General features: G+C 46.4%; 1 protein-coding gene across 3 annotated transcripts in view; it reads right to left on the bottom strand.

The window, feature by feature from the left end:
- cdh7a (cadherin 7a) overlaps nucleotides 1–27,898 on the bottom strand; it is a 355,342-nt gene that overhangs the window by 211,343 nt on the left and 116,101 nt on the right. The gene's annotated exons all lie outside the window — the stretch shown is intronic.

Below are 27,898 nucleotides of genomic sequence, written 5' to 3' on the forward strand. Positions count from 1 at the left end.
CAGCAGGAGTGTACTCCGAAACACATATGTACCCTAAAATCCCACTGTCCTCTTCAAGTGCTTGTTGACTTGTTTTTTCCCTGCACCCTTGCTTGAATAAGAGTGTCCAAAGACGTGCAGGTTAGGTGGATTGGCCATGCTAAATTGCCCTCAGTGTCCAAAAAGGTTAGGTGGGGTTATTGGCTTAGGGGGATAGGGTGGAAGTGAGGGCTTAAGTAGGTCGGTGCAGATTCGATGGGCCAAATGGCCTCCTTCTGCACTCTATGTTCTATGATCCTCTGTGCCACTTCAACACATGAGCCTGGATTTTCACCAGCCAGGAAGGCTTGGGGATTCTTTAAAAATGGTGGGCAGGTCCTGATTCTAAGATTTGCAATCCCATTCCTGCTGTCTGTTTTTTAGCAGCATCTGTTAAGAGTGCAGGCTGGATTGGGTCAAAAGTCTGCAGCTGACACTCCTGAACTGGCCGGCTCCATTGCAGGGATACACATGCCTGCGCCCTCCCCACTTTTCATAACATCTTCTGCATCACAAAACCTCTTTAGTACTTCCTCCAGGCTGACCATTTGTTCTTCTGGTCTAGTACCAGTGACCAGCAGGTCATCAAGGTAAACCATCACCATGGGAATTCCCTGGAGGAGATCTTCCATTGTCCGTTGGAAGATAGTGCAGGTTGAAGCAATGCCGAATGGCAGTCTGTATACTGGAAGTGGGCTTTGTGGCTACTGATTGTAGCAAACCTCTGAGAATCCTCATCCACCTCTAGTTGCAGGTAGGCGGAACTGAGGTCCATTTTTGATTAGACCCCCTGACAGCTTAGCGTAGTGACCTTTAATTGGAAACTGAGTGACCTGGACAGCTTGATTTACGGGCATCTTATAGTCCCCTTAAATCCTTACCAACGGATCAGGTTTAAGGACAGGGACTATAAGTGCTACTCACTCGGAGATCTGAACCAGTTTGATTATACCGAGTTCTTCCAATCTCTTTAGCTCTGCTTCGACCTTCTGATGCAGTGCGTATTGCACTGGTCTGGCTCTGAAGAACTTGGGTATCAAATTTGGATTGACATATATCTTGGCTTGTACGCTCTTAACCCGGCACAATTCTTTGTGGATGACTTCTTCACAGCTCCTTAAGATATCTTGGAGGATGCCGTTAGATATTTTGAAGATTTCCAGCCTAATGTTCTGTAACTGACTGCGTCTATACCCTTTCACGTCAACCAAGGGTAAATTGGTCCTCTGTCGGCCACTGGGGTATTGGCTGTTGGAGCGATCTTCAAAATCTCCCCAGTGTATGTCGAAAGGTTGGCAGTAATGCTCTTCAAGCTTAAAGACAGTGGGCGGGATTCTCCGTCCCACTGCACCAGATTTCTGGTGTGATGCCCCCCGTGATTCTCCATCTCGCTAGCCGGCCAATGGGGTTTCCCATTATGGGCAGCCCCACGCCATCGGGAAATCCCCGAGCTGCCGGCATAATGGAGAATCCTGACAGTGGAGAATCCGGCCCTGTGTTCCTGCACGGAGGTATTCAAAGGTCTGCTCACCTATCATGGTCACCGAAGCACTGGTGTCGAATTCCATTTGAAGGAGTTTGCCATTTAACCTGAAGACACTTTCAATCAGAGCCATCTTATTCAATTGGGCTGCATTTAACTAACGCACTGCATTCTCTTCTCCAGTGTCGCTGTGGACTGCTGCTGCTGTTCGTTTTGCACTGGCGCACTTTGCCTTGCGCGGCAACGTGCTTGAATGTGCCTCTGTGGTTGCAATGGAAGAACTTGAACTCCCAAACATGGCAGGCCTCCTGGGGATGGTTTCCCCCACAACAACACCTCGGATTAGGTTTGATGTCCCAATTCCTTGTCCTGGGGACTGTGTCTGGCTCTGCGCTGTGCCTGATATCCTGCTGCAGAACCCATGGCCGTACCGCCCCCATACTTGGTTAACTGTCTCTTCAGCAATGATTCAAACTCAGTGGTGCCTGTTGTGGCACACTCCTTTGCCTGAGGTAATCATTGTCTCCCCTAGCAGCTTCTTCCGGGTATTAAGGTTATGGATTCCACAAACCAGCCGGTTGCGTAACATAGCGCTAAGTGGGGTCCCAGACTCACAGTGCTCAGCAAGCTGGTAAAGCCTGGCTATGAAGGCTGAGACAGTCTCTTGATGGTCCCACACTGCAGAGATACACTTATAACATTGGAGGACAGTCGAGGGTCTTGGATTGGGATGTTCTTTAACTAACTTCACGATCTGGTCAAAGATCTTCGAGATGGGTGCCTTCGAAAATGTGAGGTTCCGAATCAAATTATATGTTTGGGGCCTGCAACCTGTCAGACCTATCACCTTCTGCTTGTGATCGCATTTGCAGTCAAGAAGAAAAGGAGCCATTCGATGTACTGACTCCATGGCTCAACCCCCTGCTCAACTGGGTCTAGTTTCCCAATGATAGGCATTTTCACTCAGGGTTTAAATTATTCCGACTCTTGCTGGAGCTTCCCTACTTGCTCAACTGCTCCTTCCTTCCCCCTTGATTCACGACCACCGTGGTCACGATCAAAATCTTTTACCTCATCACCACACAGCCCATGTTTTCAAAGGAGTTTGTGGACACCTTATTCTTTCCACCCAAACGTAAAGCCCTGAACTCAATATCAAAGCTTGTTTTCCCACTCTGTGAGATTTGCTGTATCTCCCTCTATTTTATTTCAGTCCTTTTCTGTCTGAACAATACAACCTCAGTCGGCGGCATCCAGAAACCTCTATTCCCTGTGTCTGGAAGTTGAGGAAAAGTCACATCACCCAAAGTGGTGCTTCCCGAGAGTAAGGAAGAACCAACACAGAAAGTGAATCAATTATTTTTGCCCTTTAATCATTTCCAACCCACCCAAACAACGATAAGAAAATCCTGGAAGAGATTTCTGGAGTGATACAGCACAGGAGGAAGTCGTTCATACCATTGTTCCTGTGTATCTCACAGCAATTTAGCCCCATCAAGTGTTTATCCAATTTCCTGCTGAGGATTATTCTTGAATCTTCATCCCCCTCCTTTTCAGGTAATATATAGTCAGATTGCAACACCTCACAATGTGGATGAATTTCTCTTCATCTCCCCTCTGGTTCTTTTGCCAATTCCCTTAAACCTCTGTCCTCTGGTTACTACATCTGCTTTAGTGAAAACAGTTTATTCTTCTTTATTACATACAACGCCTTCAAGATTTTATTGAATCTTCTCTTCCCCTTCTCTGTTCCAAGAAGATCAATTCCAGCTTCTCTACTTTCTACATCCATGATTTCCTGCAGTGTTGTATCTGAGTTCTTAAGATGTCTCATTGACGAGATCTGAGTGTTACATGCTTAAAGATGAACCATTTATTCTTAGTCTTTAACTATTTACAGATCCAAGGTTACTAGCAGGCATAGTGCTCCTTCCATGCAGGTAGGCTGCTTCCAGAGTGTTCTGTCTTGTCTGTTCTCCTAGTCTATTACCATGTGACTCTACACATCATACCATGGGCAACGCTATTCTCCATTCCCACATTAACCGAGCAGCTTTACATTACAATGGCTTTCAAGCACATGATGCAACAGTACTTAATGGGGAATCAGGTTCAATATCAATGAAATACAGTTTTTTAATAGAGTTAAAGTGAAATAATACTTCGATGTTGCATTGTCACGCCCGACTTGGGGTCAGGACAAGGCTGCTGAATCTCACAAGAGGCCTCCATCGGGAATCGTGATGCTCGTTAAGTCTCGCAAGATTCAACGGAATCTCTCGAAGCTCTCGCTGGCCAAGATCCAGGCTCGCATATTCAAATACACTATTAGGCTCATTTAAATATGCACTTGCCCATTTACCCAGTGCTCGGGATTCACCGTCCTCTCCAGCGAAGCCTCAACCGGTTCGCAAAGTCGTGAGACAGTCGTGATGCACCTTGGGGTGGGGGGGGGGGGGTGGTCTCGCTGGGGAGTTGAGTCCCCTAAGTGGTCAGGAACTAGGCAGTGTGTCACCCTGAGCACCCCCCATGACACATGGGCACCTAGGCACTGCCAGCCTGGCTCCTTGCCACCTGCCACCCCGGAAGAGGTAAGTTGGTAGAAGTGGGGGCCCCTGAGGCCACGGTGGGGGCACTGAGGGGGGTTGAAAGATTGTGACTGCCTTTAAAAATGATGCCCCGATCCGCGGGTAGTCTTCGGCAGAGAGTTCCTTGCCGAGGCCAAATAAAAGGGGCAACGTGCCGTTTCAGCAGTATTCAACCCAAGACCGCTGAATCGCGGCTGTTATTTTACGTCACCACGTCTTAACATTGCGAGTTATTTAAAATTGGTGGAAAATATTTAATTGTAATATGGAGTGGGTGGGTGATGGGGGCTGGGGAACAAAATAAATCCTTTCACAAAATTGAACAAGATGTGCTATGATCAGGAATGCACTGCTTGAAAGGGTGTGTAAGGAGATTAAAGAGGAAACTTCAAAAGAAAACTAAGATGAATAAATAAAACGAAACAAGCTGTCGGGCTCTGGGGGCAGAGCAGGAATGCAGAAGCAAGTGGCAAGGAGACAGTCAGAGTGCTGGCACATGCACAGTGGACCAAATGGACTCTTTCTGGGCTGCTTGATTCTAAGGAGGACCCAACTAACGACACTGCAGGGAAAAGCAAAATCTTGGAAGGGTTCTGACCTGAGGTTTGCCAAATGCAGCAGCTTTGGAGATGCTCCTCTTTTGCTGCCTCATCTCTTCCTTTCTGCTGGTCTGTGCATCCATCATATCTGATACTTCTCAAAGAAGCAAGCAAACGATGTTTCTAATTGCAGATTATTTATAGCGTGCTGCGTGACAGCGAGCTGAGCAGTTGATGGAAGGTTGATTGATTTCCATTTCTCAACTTAGCAAAAAAAAAAATTCATTGGAAAAATGTGTGATGTTTGTGTTCTGTTGCCACAATCTAGTCCTCAGCAATTTTAGCGACGCAGTGGTAAATCTTGAGAAAGCATTGCATGGGTCACAGTCAGAGTGTTGTGTCCAATACTGGGCATTGCATTACAGGGAGGGTGGGAACGATTCACGAGAAAGTTCCCAGGTAGAAGGGACTTGAGTTTTGTGGATAAATTTGAGGAGCTGGGGTTGTTCCCCTTGGGGAGGAAAAGGTTGAGAGGAGGTTTGACGGGGGTGTCAAAATCATCAAGGGTTCACCTTCAACATCCACTGCCAAATGTGGGCAAGCGGGACTAGCTTAGTGATAGAAACTGGCCGGCATAGACAAGCTGGGCTGAAGGGCCTGTTTCCATGCTGTAAATATCTATGACTCTATGACTCTACCACCGATGCGCAGTGGCCGCAACGTGTACCATCTCCAAGATGTCATGCAGCAACTCACTAAGGTTCCTTCGACAGCACAATCCAAACCTGCGACCTCTACCACTAAGAAGGGCCAGGGTGGCAGACGTAGGGGAACACCACCACTTGCAAGTTCCCCTCCAAGCCACACACCACCCTGACATGCAAACATATCGGCCATTCCTCCACTGTCGCTGGGTCCAAACCCTGGAACTCTCTCCCGAACTGCACTGTGGGTGTAACTGCATCACAAGGCATGAAGCAATCCAAGAAGGTAACCCACCACCACCTTTGCAGGGCAATTAGGGATGGGCAATAAATGTTTGACCAGCCAGCGACGCTCACATCCCGTGAAAGAATTAAAGAAAGAGCAGATAAGGGGAAACTTCTCCCATTGGTGCAAGGGTCATGAATCAGAGTGCACATATTTAAATGACCCAAAGATAATGAGGAAGCTGTAGATGTTGAGATGACATGGTGCCATTGTGGTAATGACTCTAGATAGGTAATCCAGGGGGCCTGGTCAATGGACATTGTTCAAATGCCACTGTGGTCGAAGTCTCACCCTGAACCAATTAAACACTGCCGAGTGTCAAAGCGGCTGCGGGGAAACCTGCGGGAGTGGGGTGGGTTCGTACGATTTACATTGAGCAGAGGGAGAGGGCAGGGGCCCCAGTGCAATGCCAAACTGTGCCCCCTGATTCTGCAATCCGAATTGGTCCAGTGGAACCGCGATAACAGATCTAATTTTCAGCTCGACCTTTGCGAAGTTTTAGGGCACCCTCAGAACTTGCATCTTTGACTTGAAGCTCGAGAATTCTTTCCCTATTAGCCGTCCGGCCTACTCACCCCTCTGCCCTCTTATAGGCTCCTTAAACCCTAATTGTCACCTGATCTTCTGTGACCCGGTTGATCATTCCTCCTGCATAGCGCATTGGGATGCCTTTGCGCTTTTCAAAACTCGATATAAATGCAAGTTAAGAGAAGAGGTAGAGGGTTCCTGTGGCTACTGGAAATGGGTTTTGAATGCTTGTGGGTGCTCAACACATGAGGTTGAATTCAGCCGTCATGTTACAAAGGTGATTCCAATGTGTTCAAACAAGATTGGATCAGGAAGTCCAGATTCAACATGATTAGCAAGCATCTTGGTGCGAGTGGCAGGATGATCATTTTAATTGCTTCTTCGCAGTCAGGATAATCATCAACGTCAGCGATCAGATTCCTTTCAACAGCAGCATAAATAGAGCCCTTAAATCTTAAAGGCCATGATACAGTATAAATTAAGTTCCATATTCATATCGACGGTTACGGTTGTTAAACCAGCAAAGAATCACTGTGGTTATCTTAATAACCTTCCCAACATGGCAGCTCAGAACGACCGAAATCTGATAACTTCACAGCTACCGCACTCTTGTTTAAAGAATCTCATCGGATCTGTTTAAAACGGCGCTTCAATAAAGATCACTTAACATTACAGCTTGTACATAAATAATATCTGCATTGGATGATACCCCTGAGCAACTCATCACTTCATCAGCTCAATAGTGATAAGGTAGCATAATGGTTATGTTAATGGACTAACATCCAGAGTACATGCATTCAAATCCCACTATGGTAGCCAGGAAATTAAAATTTAATTAAATAAAAACCCAGAATAAAAGGCCAGTCTCAGTAATGGTAGCTATGAAACTGCCAGATTGTCGTAATAATACATCTGGCTCGCTTATGTCCTTTAATGTCCCTTCATAGAAGGGAAGCTGCCATCCTTACAGGCCTGTCTGTAAGCCCGGTGTGGCTGGCTCTTACTAGCCCTCTCAAATACCTTAGCAAGTCACCACCATTGAATTAATTCGAAGGAATGGCCTGCCGTTGACAAGGCCAATCCCCAATCGCCCTTGCGGAGGTGGAGGGTGGAGGTGAGCGGGGGTTGGGTGGCTTGCTGAACCATTTCAGGGGGATGCAACAGAGTCAGCCACATTGCTCGCTTGGAGAGCAGACGCGGCCACGATGGGCCAAATGGCCTCCTTCTGCTCCGTGACGGCTCTGCCATTCTGTGGGTCTGGAGTCACTTGTCGGCCAGACGAGGTCAGGTCGACAGATTTCCTTCCCCGACGGAGGTTAACAATGATCCATTATTGATACTAGCTTTTTTTCCCCAGATTTATTTAATCAACAGAATTTAAAATCAAGGCTCCCCTGGTGGGATTTGAACGCTCATTTCTGGAATATTAATCAAGGCCTGTGTTTTACTAGTCTAGAAATATAACCAGAATATGCCAGAGCAAATATCCAGCTCATAATTCATATGTTTTGCAATGTAACGTTTTAGGATTTAAGGTTTTAACTGTACAAAGTTGTGAAATTAGTGAATAAAAAAAAACAGCCCTGAAGTTCGCGGCACTAAAAGAATTTAGTCCATTTTTACTTTAGAGGTGAACAGCTAGAAATTAAGGTGAGATCATAAAATGGCAAGTGGGCCCATTTGGTTAAAGAGCTGGAGATTTTGCACTCTGTGCCATCTGCAATCGGCAGCAATCAGATCAGCAGTGGTTGGAATTGGAGCAGGTGACCCTCAGGATAAATGCTTCCCCACTTTGGAGTCCACCTGGCATCAACTTCAGCAGGCAGCCTCGGTACAACGCGGCTCAGGCAGTCAGGACGTGCTGATGTCCCAGCACTTCTGCCTCACGAGTGCCCACTCATATAGATTATCCCAGGCTTCTGGGCTGTTGAGGTACAAGTGAGTTACTCAGCCAGGGGGTCAGGCAAGGGTTTGTGTTCGAGGGCTGGATTTTAGAGCCTCCACACACCCCACAACCCCACCGGACATGTTATCAGTGGATGGGGTACATAAAACCAGATGGGTGCCTGGCCCACCACCTTCACATCCATTCCCAGCTGGTTCCCCATGAAAGATTAGGTCAGCAGCCACCGAAGCTGGCAGCCCACACGGCATTTTTTTTAAAAATCAGCGGGCGCTCGAGCTTATTAACAAACAACAAACCCAAATATTACACAGCCCACAACATAATATGGGCAGGTCGTCGGGATTGGATGGGCCGCCTTAACCAAATTGGTTAAAAGGTGGGTAAAGAAGGGGGTGGTGCCTATGTGAACTTAGTGGGTACGCCCCCCCCCCATGTTACATTCATATCCCACCCCCCACACATCTTGCCACCTAACCACCATAACCTGCCCACCTCACCAACCGCCCCCCCCCCCACCCCCCCACCCCCACCCTCCCTCTCCTCCCTAGACTCCCCAATCCCTTCCTGCCCAAACGTGCCTGCATACCAGGGCTCAGATGCCACAGCTGTCTTCATCCTGGGGCCTACTTGCAGTTCAGCAATGCCATCTATTGAGTCCTGACACTGCTACAACTGTTACAACTGCTTGGTCACCAGATTGGCCAGCAGCCCCTGAGGGCAGGACTTCCTCCCACTGAGGGTGGGAAATCCCGTGCTCACTTACTGAAGGAGACCGAGCGGCGTACTGTGGCTGAGGGGTAGTCTTGTTCAACATCTATCAGCTGGGGATCAATATCTCTTCCGTGGGCGGGTGTGGGAATGGGTGCAGACAGTGTGCGCCCCAATAAAACTCAACCCCAAGCTTCTGGAATGGAGTTTGAACCCACAATCTCCTGAGTGCTCCCCATTGAGAGACAGGTCAAATATATTGAATCTTTGAATCCGCAAAACTAATTCTGTGCTTCGACCAGGTATCAGCTGATTGGCAGGGGTATGTGAGGGTTCTTCCCTTGATGTTGAAGGGGCCCTTTACTCCTCGAAATAGACCCTAGTGGCTATACTTCATGTATAGGCATGTGGACATATGGGTCAGGCATGAGATTGGAAGTGACTGAAAGTACACAATATGACCTACTTTCCACTCTCACATCAAGGCACCGTTAGATCGAATTTAATTGAACATACAGCAAGAAAACTGGTTAGCTGAACTAACTAGTTCATGATGGTGTTTACACTCCAAATTAGTCTCCTTCCATTTCATCTGTCCCATCTCAGTCTTCCAGCATATCTTTCTATTCCCTTTCATGTACTCATCTAGCTTCCCTTTGAAACTACCTCTCTACCGCTTTTAGTGAACCAACATTTGAACTTGCCTCCATCGCCCAAGTGACCCCTCCACAGCCCTGCTCCCCTTGCCACTTGTAGATGCCAGCCTAGTGGGAAGAGGCCCTTCGGTGGCCACCAACCTCCACATTCAATGGATTAATTTCTGCCTTTCTCCCAATACCAGAATGGAGGTCCCATCAAACACATCTTCGCATCCCTTCTACTTTCAGTATTCAGAGCACCCTTTAAGTCGATGCATGCGTCATTGACATCACCTGCCCCACCTCGAGGGATAACCAAATGTAATCAATCAAACACAGCCTTCTACCAACCAATACAATAATTTTCCACTAACCGTTACTAGATACAGAGGCAGTGGAGAAGGTACAAAAGCGATGGTCAATAATACCAGAGTTGAGACCTTGTACCTGTCATCTTATTGTACTCAAATAAAAGCATCAATCACTCCAAAGGGTAAATATGTTATGGGTTAATTTATTAATTATTGGCACATATGAATAGATATACACAGCCAGAAAGCTTAAAGACATCAGAACTGCAGAGCTGTGCATGTGCTCTGCTGAAAGTAAAAGTGAAACTGAGACAGGATCACACTTTCTTCTTGTGATGTCATGCCTCAATCTCTTAAAGGTATATAGCAACAGTGCTTATCAGGAAAGATTGGGGTTTTATTCTCTAGAAAAGAGAAAGTTGCAAGGTAACCTAATGGAGGTTTTTTTTTAGGTTAGAAAGGGTTTAATGGAGCAGAAGTGTAGGGGAGGCCAACATTGGGTGTCATAAATATAGGACACTCTCAAATAAACACTGTTCAATTACACATTAGGTACATCATATCAACACGCGTACGATTTTACAGAGATAGTCAGCATGATTTCTGTCTTTGTGTGTTAATTTGCTTCTCATTTTCAGTCCACACTGTTAGCTGGAAGCAATGTGGAAAAGAGAGCCAAATGTGTAAGCCTATCACTGAGAGTACACAGCCTTTCTCTTGACAAACCCTCAGCTGTGTTTTAAAAAAATTATTCTTCCTTGTAACAGATGGGTGTCCCTTTAAGAAAGGTTTAGTCTCTTATCATGTGACTTGTAGCTACATTGGGCTGTGGCTGTGAGGTGAGAGGGGGTTTCAGTTTTAGTTGGACTGCAGAAAGAGAAAGAAGTGTGTTCCCATCCTTTTCTTTGTTTTCATTTTCAAAGTTGTTCCAGTAAAAGGCCCATTGGTTGTGGCTAACTGCCTTGGTAACTTTCGAGATATGGTTGCTTTCCGGAAGGAGTTTGAATCTGCTGGCTGGGACTGGATCAGAATTTCAGGAAAAGGACCAGTCCCATTCAAGTGAGAATACAGTGTGCTGGGCCATGCCCTTGAAAAGGGGTTTTGATTTAATTGGATTTTGTCATTGAATTGGAACAGCTAAGGGTGAATTCATTAAGTGTTTTATACATAGATCACTGTAGCTGTGTGGAGTCTTTTATGTTTGTAATTCATAACAATTCTTGATGTGTTATATGTTAACTGCATTCTTAGACTAAACCTTGTTTTGATTAAGTGTCTAGAAAGTCGGATGAATCATACCTGCAGTGAAGGCTTTTGTGCTCATCCCAGCCAAATTCAACATAAAGGTCATAGGTCAGGTGAACTTCATAATACATTTTGGAGTTTCTAAACCCTGGCACATAACAAAATTGGGGGCTCGTCTGGGATATTTTTCGTGATTGCATTGTCTGTAGACAGTGAGGGATGAGCATATTTGTGTTTGTTTTTTGGGTGTTGTATTCAAGGTTAAATAGGGAGTGTGTTGTGGACAATGGCTCTTTCAGAGGCTCAGAAGTTTTTGGGGGTGGAGGTCACGCACAGTACCTTACAAATGGAGACTAAAACAAGGCTTTTAGAATTGGCAAAAACATTGTAGTTAACATTGCCTGACAAAGTACAGAAAGAAGAGATAATTGTGGCAGAGGTAAGCATTTAAAATTTCTGTGACACGGTCAAAATCATTGGAAATGGCAAGAATTCAATTACAGATAAAGCAGCTTGACCATGAAAAATAATTAAAGCAGCTTGAATTCGAAAAAGGAAAGGAGAGAGAGGAAAGGGAAAAGAACAAAGAGAGAGACTTTGAACTTCAGAAACTGGCCATGAAAAATGCATGTCAATTAAAATGATTGGAGGTAAAGAGAAAAGTACAGTCTGAAGATAGTGATGAGGATAGCGAGAGAGAGTAAGAGCCTCATAGTCGAAGGCTTGGCGGGGATCTATTTAAATATGTCCCAGTATTGCCAAAGTTTGATGATGATGTAGCAGCCTTTTCCATTTAATTTGAGAAGGTGGCTAAACAAATGAAATGGCCAAAAGACATGTGGGTTGCAGCGAGTGGAGCTCACCCATAGTGATGGTATCGGAACAGGATGGTAGCCAATGATTATCTGTGGACTATAGAAAGGTTAATGCAGTTAAAAAAACAGACTCTTATCCTATTGCACGGTTGGAAGATTGCATTGAGAAGGTGGGACAATCAGCTTTTATCTCCAAACTCAAAGGTTACTGGCCGGTACCTTTATCCGAAAGGGTGAAGGAGATTTCAGCTTTTATGACTCCAAAAGGTATATGCCAATTCAAAGTTATGCCATTTGGCATGAAAAAGGCCCCAGCCACATTTCAAAGGTTAACTAACAAAGTAATTTCAGGATTACCCAATTATGCGGTGTACATAGACGATCTGGTGATTTTTTGTCAGACGTGGAAAGAATATTTAGAACATCTGATGGCGTTATTCTATTGACTTCAGGGGGCGGGTTTGGTGGTAAACCTGGGAAAAGCCCAAGCCATGTTCCTTGGCCATACAATTGGACATGGACAAATGGTCCCACGGGATGTGAAAACAAATGTTATTGGGAGTTCCCAATACCCTCGGCATGAAGGGAAATAATGAGATTTCTTAGTGTGAGTGGTCCTTACCGTAAATTTGTACTGCGTTTTAGCAGCATGGTTGCTCCACTGATGGATTTGTTGAAGAAGCATAGCAAATTTCAGTGAACAGCGAAGTGTCAACAGGCATTGAAAATCCTCACAAAGTTCAGAACGTGTTCCCTTCATCCACCTCTCAATTCAAACAGGACAATTTAACCTCATGGGTATTTATGTTCCAACACTGTGCTCCGCTACAGAGACATACAATTAGTTCTCTGAGGAGATTGACACTGCAATGAGCAGAATTGCTGAGTCGAAACTTCTTCACCAACTGAGGGATTTCAACGCAGGAATGAGCATAGATTTCCTGCCTCAAATGTCAAGCTCGGGAAGGTAATTGAGAATGGGAAAAGGCTACTTGAGCTCCGTTGTTCCCATAAGCTTTGAGTAACTAACACCATCTTTCAGAACAATCCATATTGCAGGATTTCCTGGAAATATCACGTTCTGGGCATCTATCCCAGCTGGATCTTATCATCATCAGACGTGATTCTCTGAACAGTATTTACATTGCATGGCATGGTGGCACAGTGATTAGCACTGCTGCCTCCCAGCGCCAGGGGCCCAGGTTCAATTCTTGCCTTGGGTGACTGCCTGTCTGGAATTTGCACACAAATATTACTGGCTGATTCGAGGTTGACATCACTGTGCTGGAACCTGTCATTGAAGCCAAGTGTCCAATTTACATTATGACAAGAGAGATCTGGGAGAGTAAAATCTAAGAGTGGTGACCAATGTGCCAATAAAGATTTGTTACAACACTGTCAGAATATCCAGATGTCCTTTGGCACAGAGAATGTCATGGGCAGGTATTTTTTCTTGGAGTCCCTACAGTGTAGAAGGAGGCCATTCAGCCCATCGAAACTGCAGCGACACTTTGAGATGAGCACTCTACCCATGTCCACTCCCCCGTCCACTCTGCCCGATCTCTGTAATCCTACAACCCCAGTTAACCTTCACACCTTTGGACACTAAAGGGCAATTTAGCATGGCCAATCCACCTAACCCGCACATATTTGCACTATGGGAAGAAACCGGAGCACGCGGAAGAAACCGTGCAGACACAGGGAGAATGCACAAACTCCACACAAGAAGCTGGGAGGGTGAGTTACTGCTCAGGATGATTGGTTCAGAGGCTTGTGCTCAGCCAATGGCTGGCTGATCACACGTTGATCACGTATTCAAAATTCAGTAAATCTTACATGAATTCTCCATGGAACGTGACACAAGCTACCAACCCTTCCTGGCCACTTTATAATAATCAATGAGCAGGATTCACAGCACTTCTGACAGGCAAGTCAATTGTAGCAGAGGGAGATGGCTCCTCAGATAGATCCAGGACATGACCGGCTGTGAAAGCGCCACGTGCAAGTTGGATTCCTGCTCGGAATACATTGATGCTTCATTCTGATCCTGCCGGGGAAAAATGTTCCTGGAGTAGATACCTCACACTGAAGGATTTTAAATTGAACCCCCCTCCCCCGGGACTCTGCAGCACCTTTTTAACAAAAAAACAAATCAATGCCTGCAGAAAATCTCTGCAGGAATTATCTTGAGCCACTTCAACATCACAGGGAACAATCCCCTACAGTGGCTTTCAATCTACCTGCCTGTCTTTTGCAACCGCTTTGTAAGCAAATTCAAAGTTTAATGGTCTGTCCCTGTCTTATATGTTTACACTGATCCCTGCAATAGCTCAGGATGGTTAGCACTGCTGCCTCACAGCGGCAGCGACGCGGGTTCGATTCCGGCCTTGGGTGACTGTCTGTGTGGAGTTTGCTCTTCGTCCCCGTGTCTGCGTGGGTTTCCTCCCAGTGCTCCGGTTTCCTCCCACAGTCCGAAGATGTGTAGGTTAGGTGGTTTGGCCAGGCTGAATTGCTTCCTAGTGTCCAAAGATGTGACCATCAGGTGAGGTGATGGGGTCACAGGGATAAGGAGGTTGTGTCGGCCTAGGTAGGGTGCTCTGTCTGAGGGTCTGTGCAGACTCGATGGGTTGAATAGCCTCCTTCGGCATTGCAGGGATTCTGTGGGTCTTCCATTCGATGAATCAAAACTCAGCTGCCTTTACCCTCACTTGCATCATGTGACAAACAAAATGCAGCAGGAAGGTTGAAATCAAGCTTGGAGTTTGGCAATGGTGGGAGTTTAAAGTGCTAATCTTCCCCGGATCACTGTCTGTGGGCAGTTTGCACATTCTCCCCATGTCTGTGCGGGTCACACCCCCGCAAAGATGTGCAGAGCAGTGGCTTGGCCAGGTTAAATTGGAAAAAAAAGAATTGGGCACTTTAAATTTAAACAAAAAAAAAATGCTACTCTTGTTCTTAAATTTTGCTCTAAAATTCTAATCTAGGGGCAACACGGTGGCGCAGTAGGTTAGCACTGCTGCCTCACGGCGCCGAGGTCCCAGGTTCGATCCCGGCTCTGTGACACTGTCCGTGTGGAGGTTGCACATTCTCCCCGTGTTTGCGTGAGTTTCGCCCCCACAACCCAAAGATGTGCAGGGTAGATGGATTGGCCACGCTAAATTGCCCCTTAATTGGGAAAATGTGAATTGGATTCTCTAAATGTATTTTTAAAAATTCTAATTTATCCTGTAGTTAGTTAATAGTAACTGGAAATTATTGTGCAGGAAAGGTGAAATTCTTTCACTCTCGCAGCTTAGTCAGGGTAAATTCACTCACCCGCTGTGGGAGCTGAGTACTTAATTAGTTACCGGGTTTAATCTGGTTACTGTCATCACTCGGGACTTTTCACAGTAACTTCATTGAGGCCTACTTGTGACAATAAGTAATTATTATTATTACAATTTAGATCGGGCAGTAAAGCAAATGGAGTAACAGTAGAAAAGCTGAGTACAATTTTGGAGTTTGGTGAGTGGAACAATTCGGTGGAGGCGGGTGCGAGGAGCAGGTATTTATTTCCCTAAACTATTTCTATCTTCCTCACCCTTCAGGTCTGGTTCTTGCACAGAAAGGAGCTGGCTGATTGGTGAGAATCTGGTAAGTGGATAAGTTCTACTCCATACCTAATACTTCAAATAGTACACGACTTGGTGGTGAAGTTAATAAAGTATCGGAAAAGCACCATAGATAAATAAAACATTTAATTAAGCTATTGTTTAAAACCTATTAAGATAGCAGAGCAAGTGATATGTCAAAGCATGTGGGAGCTCCTGGCTGACATTGTGGTCCAGAGCAAGCATGTCTGCAGTAAGTGTTTGCGGCTTGAGAACAGTAATTGAGCTGGAGGCTAAACTGCGGACACTGAGACGCATCAGGGAGGGAGAGAGTTCAGGAGGTGATCACACCCATCAGGATAGGGTATTCTGATTTGTTCAGTGTTCAGGGACAGGAGAGTGTGATTGCGAGTGAGGCAGGTGAGGAGACCCAGAGGGCAAGAGTGCAGGAGAGTCAGCCTCTGCAATTGTCCAACAGGTTTGCGATGTCTGCAGAAATTTAGGATATATTGGGCTGGATTCTCCGCAGACACGCGCCAAAATCGCGTTCAACGCAGGGGGCGGAGAATCCAATATTCCGCGAGAATTGCGGAATACGCTGCGGGGCTGGGGGCCCATTAACAGAGGCCCGCCCAGCGATCCTATGCTCCAGACTGGCCGAGTTCCCGACGGCGTGCAACTAACCTGCTATTGTCGGTCGGGATGCTCGCGTTGCGGCTGCGGACTGAGTCCGCAGCCGCTCTGGTGGGGGGCAGGGGGATCGGACACCGAGGGGACTATATGGCGGACGGGGCTATTAACCACGTGGTCAGATACTTGGGCGCATGGCCAATCGGGGGGGAGGGGGTCTACGTTTTCAATCTGCCGCCGCGATCCGTGTCCGCCATGGCGCTCAGCGCGGCCGCTGGAGGCCGCCGTCGTGCGCATGCGCTGACTCAAAACGGAAAGTGCTAGGGCCCGTATCCTCAGCTAAAGCTGCGTGAATTACTCTGGGCCCCTGCTCGCCCCCTGCAGAGCATTGACCTTTCTCGCAGCAAACTCCAGAGTAAAACTCCATAATTGTTTCATTGTGCTGGGAAGCATTGTTTAATAGGGAATTGTAAACTATCTTATGTGAGTTTAAAGTTATTTGAATCCTTTGTTAGTGATTGTTTGTTTTAATATACCATATCCCTATTTGTACATGAAATCACTCCTGGCGTGAAGTCTCCTTTCCTCACAGACTTCCAAATTAAACAATATATTGGGGTTTCAGTCTGCTATCCATGCACCTGCTGAGGTCTGGTCAAGGATCATAATAACAATAATCTTTATTAGTGTCACAAGTAGTCTTACATTAACACTGCAATGAAGTTACTGTGAAAATCCCCTAGTCGCCATATTCCGGCTCCTGTTTGTGTACACTGAGGGAGAATTCAGGGCGTGCAACTCACCGAACAAGCATGTCCTTTGGGACTTGTGGGAGGAAACCGGAGCACCCGGAGGAAACCCACGTAGACACGGGGAGAACATACAGACTCCGCACAGACAGTGACCCAAGCCGCGAATCGAACCCGGGTCCCTGGCGCTGTGAAGCAACAGTGCAAACCACTGTGCTACCGTGCCGTAATAATGGGTTTGAGATTATTTCAGCTTGTTTGGATGCGAGTGGGAGTTGTCGGGAGAATGAATTGACTGACCATGGCATCCCGGTGCAGGAAGCCATTCAAGTAGGGGGAGCACATAAGACTGCATTGGTAGCAGGGGACAGTATGGTGAGGGGGAATTGTTCTCTGCAGTAAGGAGCCAGAGTCCAGACGGATGTGTTGCCTGCCTAGTATCAGGGATCGGGATGTCACCTCCAGGCTATGAGGAACATGCAGTGGGAGCAGGAGGATGCAATTGTCATGGTCCATGTAGGTATCAATGGCATCGACAGGATGAGGAAGGAGATTCTGCAGAATCAGCATGAGAAGCTAGGCACCAAATTAAGAAGCAGAACTTCAAAAGTAATAATTTCTAGATTATTAGTTGAGCCACATGTAAATTGGCACAAGGTACATAAAATCAGAGAGCTGGAGAGGTTAGGTGGATTGGCCATGATAAATTGCCCTTTGTGACCAAAAAGGTTAGGAGGGGTTATTGGATAACGGGGACAGGGTGGATGTGAGGGCTTAAGTGGGTCGGTGTAGACTCGATGGGCTGAATGGCCTCCTTCTGCACTGTATGTTCTATGTTCTAATACAGGGCTCAATGCCTGGTGTGGGAGAAGTGGGTTCCAGATCATAGGGCACCGGTACCAGTACTGAGGAAAGTGAGATCTACACTGTTGGGACAGTTCACACCTGAACCGTGCTGGGGCTGATGTTCCAGATTTGGAGGAAAATGTAACTGACGTGATTAGAAAGTTTGCGGATGACACAAAGATTGGTGGAATTGCTGATAGCAATGAGGACTGCCAGAGGATAGAGCAGGGTATAGATCGGTTGGAGAATTGGACGGAGAGATGGCAGATGGAGTTTGATCCAGAAAAATGTGAGGTAATGCATTTTGGAAGGTCTAACACAGGTGGGAAATATACAGTAAATGGCAGAACCCTCAAGAGTATTGACAGGCTGAGGGATCCGAGTGTATAGGTCCACAGGTCACTGAAAGGGGCAACGCAGGTGGAGAAGGTAGTCAAGAATGCATACGGCATGCTATAGCTGTAAAAAACCTTAATTAGGCCACACTTGGTATATTGTGTTCAATTCTAGTCGCCACACTATCAGAAGGATGTGGAGCCTTTGGAGAGGGTGCAGAAGAGATTTACCAGGATGTTGCCTGGTATGGAGGGCATTAGCTATGAGAGGTTGGATAAACCCGGTTTGTTCTCACTGGAACGACGGAGATTGAGGAGCGACCTGATAGAAGTTTACAAAATTATGAGGGGCATAGTCGGAAGCCTTCCCCAGGGTGGAATCATAGATAGAATCATAGAATTTACAGTGAAGAAGGAGTCCTTTCAGCCCATCGAGTCTGCACCGGCCCTTGGAAAGAGTACCCTATCTAAGCTCATACCTCCACCCTATTCCCACTCCTCCACCCTATCCCCGTAACCTCACCTAACCTTTTGTTTGGACACTAAGGGCAACTTAGTGTAGCCAATCCACTTAATTGAAGAGTCAATTACTAAGGGACATAGGTTTTGGTGTGAGGGGCAAAGTTTAATGGAGGTGTAAGTGGGACGTTTTTGACACAGAGAGTAGTGGGCGCCTGGAACTTGCTGCCGGAGGAACTGGTGGAAGCAGGTACGATAATGCCGTTTAAGGGGCATCTTTATTATTATGAACAAATACATGAATAGGATTAGAACAGAGGAATACGGAGCCTGGAAATGTAGAAAGTTAGATGGGCAGCATGGTCGGTGCAGGCTTGGAGGGTGGGGGGACGGCGAACCACCTGTTCCTGTGCTTTAATTTTCTTTGTTCTTGTTCTTTGAGTCCCATAACTAGGAAGTAGAGGAAGTTTTAAAGTGAATAATGGGGGAAAGGGATCAAACTGTGGAAGATGTGGGAGGCCAAGAGTGGAGAGAAGGTAAGAGAGGAAGGCACCAATATTGGAAGTGATAAACAGAGTGTGGCAGTAAGGGACAGATTGTAAATCAGGATGTAAGGCTAAATACTACAAAAATAATAAAAGGAGAAAAATAAAGGCTCTATCTCTAAACACACATCGCATTCAAAATCAAACAGATATACAAATAAAAATGAATAAGTATGATCTGATATCTGAAATGGCGACAGGAGAACATAGATTGGGACATGAATATTGAAGGTTATTGATATGCATCAGAAATACATCCGCGCTGGTAAAGCTTCACATGATGTGTTGTGATGTCAGCATAGCGTTTATGTGGGCTTTGCAGTTCCCCTTCTCAGATTGCATAATCAACACCTCTTAATAAAATCTTTGAAAGATTCCAGAATGCGGGCACCTCCATATATTTTCCCATTGCGGCAAACTCAAAGATATGCAAAAGAGTAAAAAGGCGACGATGATTGAGGCAAAAGTAATGCTGAAGAAGGAATTTGTCGACTAAACAGTGGAGAAGGCGTCGGGGGCAAAGGATGATTCCCAGGACCGGACTCACACATACACCTATGTCCGGAGAAGTACAGCCACCGATGCTGAAGGTTGAAAACATATATTTTTTTTAGTAGAACTGTGCGTAAAGAAGAATGGCTGTTTGGGAAACTTGCTTGCTACTGAAGTGAGGAGGGTCTAGGCTGCAGGGGCCACGCATGTGGCAAAGCCAAACGGGCTGCTGGGAACGGATATTCAGACGTCTGTCAACTCCACATAGGCCAGTACTCGGGGAAAAGTCAAACAACAGTCAGGAAAAATGGAAAAGCATTGTTGTTGTTTGCAAATAAGGGGATCATTTGTGCCAAAGACGTTGGTTGGCATGTAGACTCTAGGTGCTGGGATCCAAAATAGCTGGAACAACTGGCTGCCATGGATGCGTTTGATGAAAACTGTGGCATTGGGTGACACCAATCGTTCCTGTATTAAAACAGGATGACTCAGTGAGAATTTGTGGCGATTTTACAACTACTATTAACCCAGTTTTGTGTGTGGATCATTATCCACTACCACTGATTAAAGATTTGTTTGCTGGACTTTCTGGAGTACAGAAATTCAGTAAAATTGATCTTTCACAGGCATATCTGCAGAGGAATGTGGTTGTGGAATCATAGCCACTACGCACCACCGTAACCGAAGAATGTCTGTTTCATTGCAGAAGACTTCTATTTGGAATAACATCTGTGCTTGCTGTTTGTCAAAGATCCGTAGATCAAATTCTGAATGGGTTGAATGAAGTGCAATGTTATTTAGATGACACACTTATCACTGGTTCAAGTGAACAGAAGCATGTGATAAAGATGGTTTGCACAAAGAGCCGAAGAAGATGTCAGCATTCTTAGATGCACCACGTCCTCAGAATGTGACACAATTAAGGTCATTCTTAAGATTGATCAATTGTTATGGTAAATTTGTTCCGGATTTAGCAACAGGAATGAAGCTGTTGCACGCTTTACAATGTGCGAAACAGGCATGGCAGTGGTCAGAAGAATATGAAAGTACATAAAATGAGGTGAAAGAAACCTGATAGAAGTCAGAGCTGTTGATTCACTATAATCACAAGCTGAAGTTGTAACTTGCTTGCAATGCCTCACCCTGTGAGGTTAGTGCAGTTGCCTCGCAAATTCTGCTCAGCTAGAAAAAGAGCATAATTTTCGGGGTAAGAAGGTTCCACCGTTAGCCATATGGACATAATATTCCTCTCCTGACAGATCATCGAACCTTGATGACAATTAAATAAATTGGTTTGAATTTTCCAAAATTCTCTAGATTCAAGAAAGGTTCCGTTAGTTATCAAGTGTAACTCCTTTATTGAAAAAGGGAGGAGACAGTAGGAAGAAAACTACAGGCCAGTCAGCCTACCATCTCATTTGATAAGGTACGGCAAAGGTTACTGCAGAAAACAGAAGCTCATTGTGTAGGAACAAAAATATGGCCAATGATTGGTTAGCTAACAGGAAACAGAGAGTTGGCATAAATGAGTCTCCTTCTGATTGGGAGGATGTGACGAGTGGTGAGCCAGAGGCATCAGTGCTGGGGTCTCAACTTTTTACAATTTATATAAATGACTTGTATGAAGGGACTGAAGGCATGGTTGCTAAATTTGCTGACGATGCAAAAATAGGTAGGAAAGTCGGGACTCTGACATTCTAAACACCTGACCAGTCCAGTGGAATTGGCCTTGGTTGACCATGGCCTCGATGCTGATGCTCCTGCCTCCTTCAAGGACTCTGATGTCAGTACGCTTCTCCTCCCAGCTGATGCAGAGACTCTGCCTCAGGCAGTGTTGATGGTGTCTCTCCAGGGCCTTGAGGTACCGTACGTTGTCCAGAAGAGCTGCATAGAGGAGTTGGGAGGATGACTGCCTTGAACACGAGGATCTCGGTGTCAGCACAGATGTTGCAGACATCAAACTCTCTGATCCTTAGGTGTCCGAAGGAGGTGCTCGTGGATTGGATATGATGCTAGATCTCTGTATCAATGTCAGCCTTAGAGGAGAGGTGGCTACCCAGGTACGGGAAATGCTTCACGTTTGGTCGAGTTTTTCCCTTAATCATAATGGAGGGAGAGACTGGATCTTGCCCTGAGGTAGGTTTGTGCAGGAAGTGCTTCAAAGACACCCTGAAGGCTTACCTCAAGAAACGCAACATAGACGTCAATGCCTGGGAGACCTTTGCACAGAAGAGAACTACTTGGAGAAACCTCCTGATCGAAGGGACACAATTCTTTGAGGACACCTGACGATAAGAGGAGGCTTGGAAAAGGAGCCTGAGCAGGGAACACCAGTGATCTAGAGTCGAAGGACCGATCCCACCTCCCACAAACACCTGCCAAGTTTGCGGTTCAAGATACTGCTCTAGGATCAGGCTCATCAGCCATGCAGGGACCCACAGAACCCATGACCAGTGACACAGACTTTCTTAGGTGGGCAATCAAACTCGTCAGTGAGTGCTCGCCGAACAAGGAGGAGGTCGGAAAGTAAATTGTAACGGTAATGTAAGGAGGCTACAAAGGGACACGGATAGGTTAGGTAGGTGGGCAAAAATCTGGCAAATGAAGCATAATGTGGGAAAAATGTGTTTGTGCCCATTTTGGCAGGAAAAATAAAAAAGCGTGCTCCCTAAATGGTGAGAGATTGCAGAGCTCTGAGATGCAGAGGGATCTGGGTGTTCTAGTGCATGAATCACAAAAGGCTGTAATATAGGAACAGCAATTAATTAGGAAAGCTAATGGAATGTTATTATTTATTGCCAGGAGAATTATTGACAAAAGTAGTGTGTTAATGCTGCAGTTGTACAGCACATTGGTGAGACCACATCTGGAGTACTGTGGACAGCATTGGTCACCTTATTCAAGGAAAGATGTAATGCATTAGAAACAGTTCAGAGAAGGTTTTCTAGGCCATTACCAGGAATGGCTGGGTTATCCTATGAGGAAAGGTTGGAGAGGCTTGGCTTGTAACCGCTAGGGTTTAGAAGAGTAAGAGGCGACTTGATTGAAACATAGAAGGTTCTGAGAGATATTAACAGGGTTGATGTGGAGAGGATGTTTCCTCTTGTCGTAGAATCTAGAAATAGGGGTCACAAGGACCGGCCATGCCGACTTACCTGCCAGATCCCGCCATGTGGGTCCATGAGTAACCCACGCCGGCGGGACTGGCCAAAAATGAACTGTCGCGTGGTCCATTGGGGCCCAGAGAATCGGCGCGTGGGGGGGGTGGGGAGTTGGCCGCAGTCAGCGGCTCCCGACCGGCGTGACGGGAATCCTGCCCCCGCCCGAAGAACGGCGCCGGAGAATACAGCAGCCAGCGTCAGGGCGGGCGGGGCGGGATTCGTGCCGCCGCCTGGGGATTCTCCAACCCGACCCCGGGGGGGGGGGGGGGGGGTCGAGAATCCCGCCCAAGGTTACTACCAGACCAGCCATGATCTTATTAAATGGCGGAGCAGGGTTGAGGGGCTGAATGGCCCACTCTTGCTTCCCGTTCACGTGTTTACTTCCTTATCTTACTCTGCGAGCTCAGTGAAATCTGTAACACAGATTTATTTGCAACACAGTTTCTACTCAGCATTCAAGAACTAACAATTTCATTGTGGTTTAGTCCCTACAGTATGTTAATATTCTGACAAAGAATACCACAATTTTATCTGAACCATATCATCCATTTATATTTGTTGTATACATCAGTCTCGGTGAGACAAACAGGTGCCACTTAGTACTTACGAGTGTTTATGTTGCACAATAAAATGACTAAAATAGCTTATTGCCTCCCTCTGACCAGCAATTACAGCGAACAATACACTTCGGTCCCAAATGCACGGAAGCAGAGGGAAAAAAAATCCGCTGTTAAACCAAGGTCCTCTTCTTCCCTGGCTTCCTTTCTCTTAATTGCAATAGAAACTTGGAGAGGCAGAATCTGAATGCAGGCAGGTAACAAAAGAGAGATTAGCGCGGAATGACTAAATAACATCTGTTCAGGTGGAAGCTGAATCGGACTGAACTGGAAAAATCGCGGTGCTGGATCAGAACCGAAGAGTGTAAAGGTGGGCTTGTGCTGTTTGCTCGTTTTAAAAAAAAAGAGAAACGCATTTCCGTTAAATGATTATCGAATCGCGATACCGCTAAAATATATTTATTGCGCCTCCCCTTTGCTCCTGTCCAAGGCGACAAAGCTCCGCACATTGTTCTCTCTGCTATGTTGTAAATTCAGATAGCTTTCAGGTGCTGAATCATTTACATATAAAAGGATGCTAATGTTCCCTGTGGTTCACTGTGCAGCTGTGCACTTTAGGATCTCTTCACTATTGTATCAGGATTCACTCATGGACCTGCCAATAATTCTGCCATTGCAACCTTATTGTCTCCAAATCCAAAGAACATCCACTTGCTCACTTCACGGAGAGTTATGCATTTGTGCAGCTCAGTCATTGTTCCCTCGCCTGCCTGGCGACAATCACCAGGCAGGAATGTTCCCTTCCAGTCGGGGAACACTTCAGCAGTCAAGGGCATCCAGCTTCTGATCCACGGGTAAGCGTTCTCCAAGACGGCCTTCAGGACAGCGCGACAAGGCAGAATCGCCGAGCAGAAACTGAGAGCCAAGTTCCGCACGCATGAGTGCGGCCTCAACCGGGACCTGGGATTCATGTCACATTACATTCATCCCCCACCATCTGGCCTGGGCTTGCGAAATCCTACCAACTGTCCTGACTTGAGACAATTCACACCTCTTTAACCTGGGGTTACCCCTCTCTCCAGTCACACCATCTAGACCTGTTAAGCCTTAATTACCTGCAAAGACTCGCATTCAAAGTATCACCTTGCATCTTTGACTTTGTCTATATATATGTTTCTGGAACCCACCTCTTCATTCACCTGAGGAAGGAGCTGTGCTCCGAAAGCTAGTGATTCAAAGCAAACCTGTTGGACTTTAACCTGGTGTTGTAAGATTTCTTATTGTTCCCTCCAGCAGCCACAGTCGCCACTATTGTTTCCTTGCTTGGTTGCAGATTCTGTGAGTATGGTTCCAGGCGTATACGCTGAAAAGTGCAGTTCCTCCTCTTGAGGATCATACTCAAAGCTTAGTTGTTTGCTGTGGATCTATGCCTTTGCCTTTGGGAGGATGGCGGCATGACTTGGTCACAGTTACAGCGGAGCCAGGAACGAGAGGGGTGGGGCGGTGGTTCAACAGGTAGCAGTCTGGCCTCTGACTCACCAGATTATAGGTTCAAGAGTCAACCAAAGGATCATAGATCGACAGTCCAGCTCAGTGAGCGCCGTACTGTTGGAAGCACTGTCTCTCAAGCAAGACATTAATTAAGGCCCTGTCTGCTTCAGAGGGTGGGGGAGGGAGGTTATCCCCTCAGTCCTGGTCATCTCTCACTCAAGAGCACAAAAATTTGGTACCCGGTCATTTATCACATTGCTGCTTCCTGTGTGAAAATTGGCAGCTGTGGTTCCTACATTACAACAGGCATTACACTTGAAAGTACTTCATCAGCTGTAAAACACATTGGGATAGACTGAGGGTGTGGCAGGTGCTATATAAATGCAAGTTCTTTCTCTTTTTTCTCACACATTCTGCATGGCAAATGGCAGATGCTTTCCCTGGTCACATCTCGTCAGCGGAGGAAAGCGAAGCCGGACGGACTGAAGATACACTGCCACTCAATCAGATCTTGCTGAGCACTGGCTGCTACTGAAATGAAATGAAAATCGCTTACTGTCACAAGTAGGCTTCAAATGAAGTTATTGTGAAAAACCCCTAGTCTCCACATTCAGGCGCCTGTTCAGGGAATGGCTAAACAGGGGGAGAGAGTGTTTAAGTGATGAATTTCTGGGCTCAGTTCGGCAGGAGCTCGACCAAGCAGGATTGGATTCCACTGATGTGAGCTCAGGAACACTGGAACACAACATCAGGGGTAGGCCATTCAGCCCATCAAGCCTGCTCCTCTGTTCAATATGATCAATAGCTGATCATCCACTTCAATGACTTTTTCCCCCACTGTCCCGATATCCTTTGCTGTCATTGGTATTTAGGTTCCCTTGCCAACAGAATTGCACCTACCCTCTCTCAAGGACCCTATGTCTGCTGATGTGCTACGCCATACCCACGTTAAAAAATGCCCCCGCACCTGACATCTACCAAGAGAAAACCAACACAGACCTACACAGTCAAGCCCTGCAGCGATCAATAATAATAATAATCTTTATTATCACAAGTAGGCTCACATTAACACTGCAATGAAGTTACTCTGAAAAGCCCCTAGTCAACACATTTCAGCCCCTGTTCGGGTACACAGAGGGAGAATTTAGAATATCCACATTACCTAACAGCACATCTTTTCGGACTTCTATAAAGAAACTGGAGCACCCGGAGGAAACCCACGCAGACACGGGGAGAATGAGCACACTCTGCACAGACGGTGACCCAAGCCGGGAATCGAACCTGGGACCCTGGCGCTGTGAAACAATAGCGCTGACGATTGTGCTACCGTGCCGTTCCCGAGAGGTGATGAGGACAGGACGGGATTAGCACTGTTGCCTTACAGGACCAGGCGGCAGAGTTTGATTCTGGCCTTGGGTGACTGTGTGGAGTTTGCACTTTCTCCCCGTGTGTGCATGGGTTTCCTCCGGGTGCTCCGGTTTCCTCTCGCAGTCCAAAGATGTGCCGGTTAGGTGGCGTCACGGAGATAGGGCGGGGGAGTGGGCCTAGCTAGGGTGCTCTTTTGGAGGGTTAGTTCAGAATGGGTGGGCTGAATGGCCTCCTTCTGCACTGTCAAGATTTTATGGATTTAATGGATCTGGACTTGCCTGCAGGAGGTAGAGTTTGATTCAGTCGTCTCGCCCTCAGAATAGGAACAGGAGAGCATTTTGCCAACTTTCTCCATGACTGAGCGGCCCTCTTCAGGATTCACTCGGCTCATCCCGTATGGGAAAGTGGCTACAATAGGTGGAGTAAAAACAGTCTGTTCCATCCCAACAGGGCGGCACGGGAGCACAGTGGTTAGCACTGTTACTTCACAGCGCCAGGGTCCCATGTTCGATTTTGTGGTGACGCGGGATTTTCACAGTAACTTTATTGCAGTGTTAATGTCAGCCTACTTGTGATACTAATAAAGATTATTAAAATATTATTAACCTGGCTGGATAACAGGCTCATCTACCTGTGGTCATAAAATCCAGGTTACCAGTGGTCTAGAGACCAAGGACCACCTTCTAGAAACACCTGTCAAGTGTGCAGTCTAAGATGCAGCTCTAGAATCAGGATTATCAGTCATGTGAGAACCCACAGAACCCATGATCAGCAGCACGGAATATCTTAGTGAGAAGTCTTACAACACCAGGTTAAAGTCCAACAGGTTTGTTTCAAATCACTAGCTTTCAGAGCACAGCTCCTTCCTCAGGTGAATGAAGAGGTATGTTCCAGAAACATATAAACAGACAAAGTCAAAGATGCAAGACAATGCTTTGAATATGCTACCGGAAAGGATGCTCCGAAGCGTGGTACATTGGCGAGACCATGCAGACGCTGCGACAACGGATGAACGAACATCGCGCGACAATCACCAGGCAGGAATGTTCCCTTCCAGTCGGGGAACAATTCAGCAGTCAAGGGCATTCAGCCTCTGATCTTCGGGTAAGCATTCTCCAAGGCGGCCTTCAGGACGCGCGGCAATGAAGAATCGCTGAGCAGAAACTCATAGCCAAGTTCCGCACACGAGTACATCAACCGGGACCTTGGGTTCATGTCGCATTACATTCATCCCCCACCATCTGGCCTGGGCTTGCAAAATCCTACCAACTGTCCTGGCTTGAGACAATTCACACCTCTTTAACCTGGGATTACCCCACTCTCTGGATCTGTAAAGACTTAATTACCTGCAAAGACTCTCATTCAAAGCATTGTCTTGCATCTTTGACTTTGTCTATATATATGTTTCTGGAACCCACCTCTTCATTCACCTGAGGAAGGAGCAGTGCTCCGAAAGCTAGTGATTTGAAACAAACCTGTTGGACTTTAACTTGGAATATCTCAGGTGGACAATCATACCCGTTAGCGAGTGATAACTGAAAATAAGATTTAGAAATCTGTCAATCTCTGCCTTGAACATACTTAGTGACTGAGCTTCCACAGTCCCCTGGGATGGAGAATTCCAAAGATTCACAACCCTCTCTGTGAAAAAATGTCTCCTCATCTCGGTCCTAAGTGGCTCCCCCTTATCTTGAGATTGAAATTTAAATTGAAGATACAGAAGTTTGAAGACCCACACACCCAGACATAGGAACAGATTCTTCCCCACAGCTACTAGACTCCTCAATGACTCTCCCTCGGACTGATCTGTTCACTGTAAGAACACTATTCATGACGCCCTATGCTGCTCTTGCTTTTGCTTTTTTTTGGCCCTTGTACCGCACTGTAACCAATCACTATTTGTCGA

The sequence above is a fragment of the Scyliorhinus canicula genome, chromosome 10, assembly GCF_902713615.1.
Source record: "Scyliorhinus canicula chromosome 10, sScyCan1.1, whole genome shotgun sequence".
Taxonomy (NCBI): domain Eukaryota; kingdom Metazoa; phylum Chordata; class Chondrichthyes; order Carcharhiniformes; family Scyliorhinidae; genus Scyliorhinus; species Scyliorhinus canicula.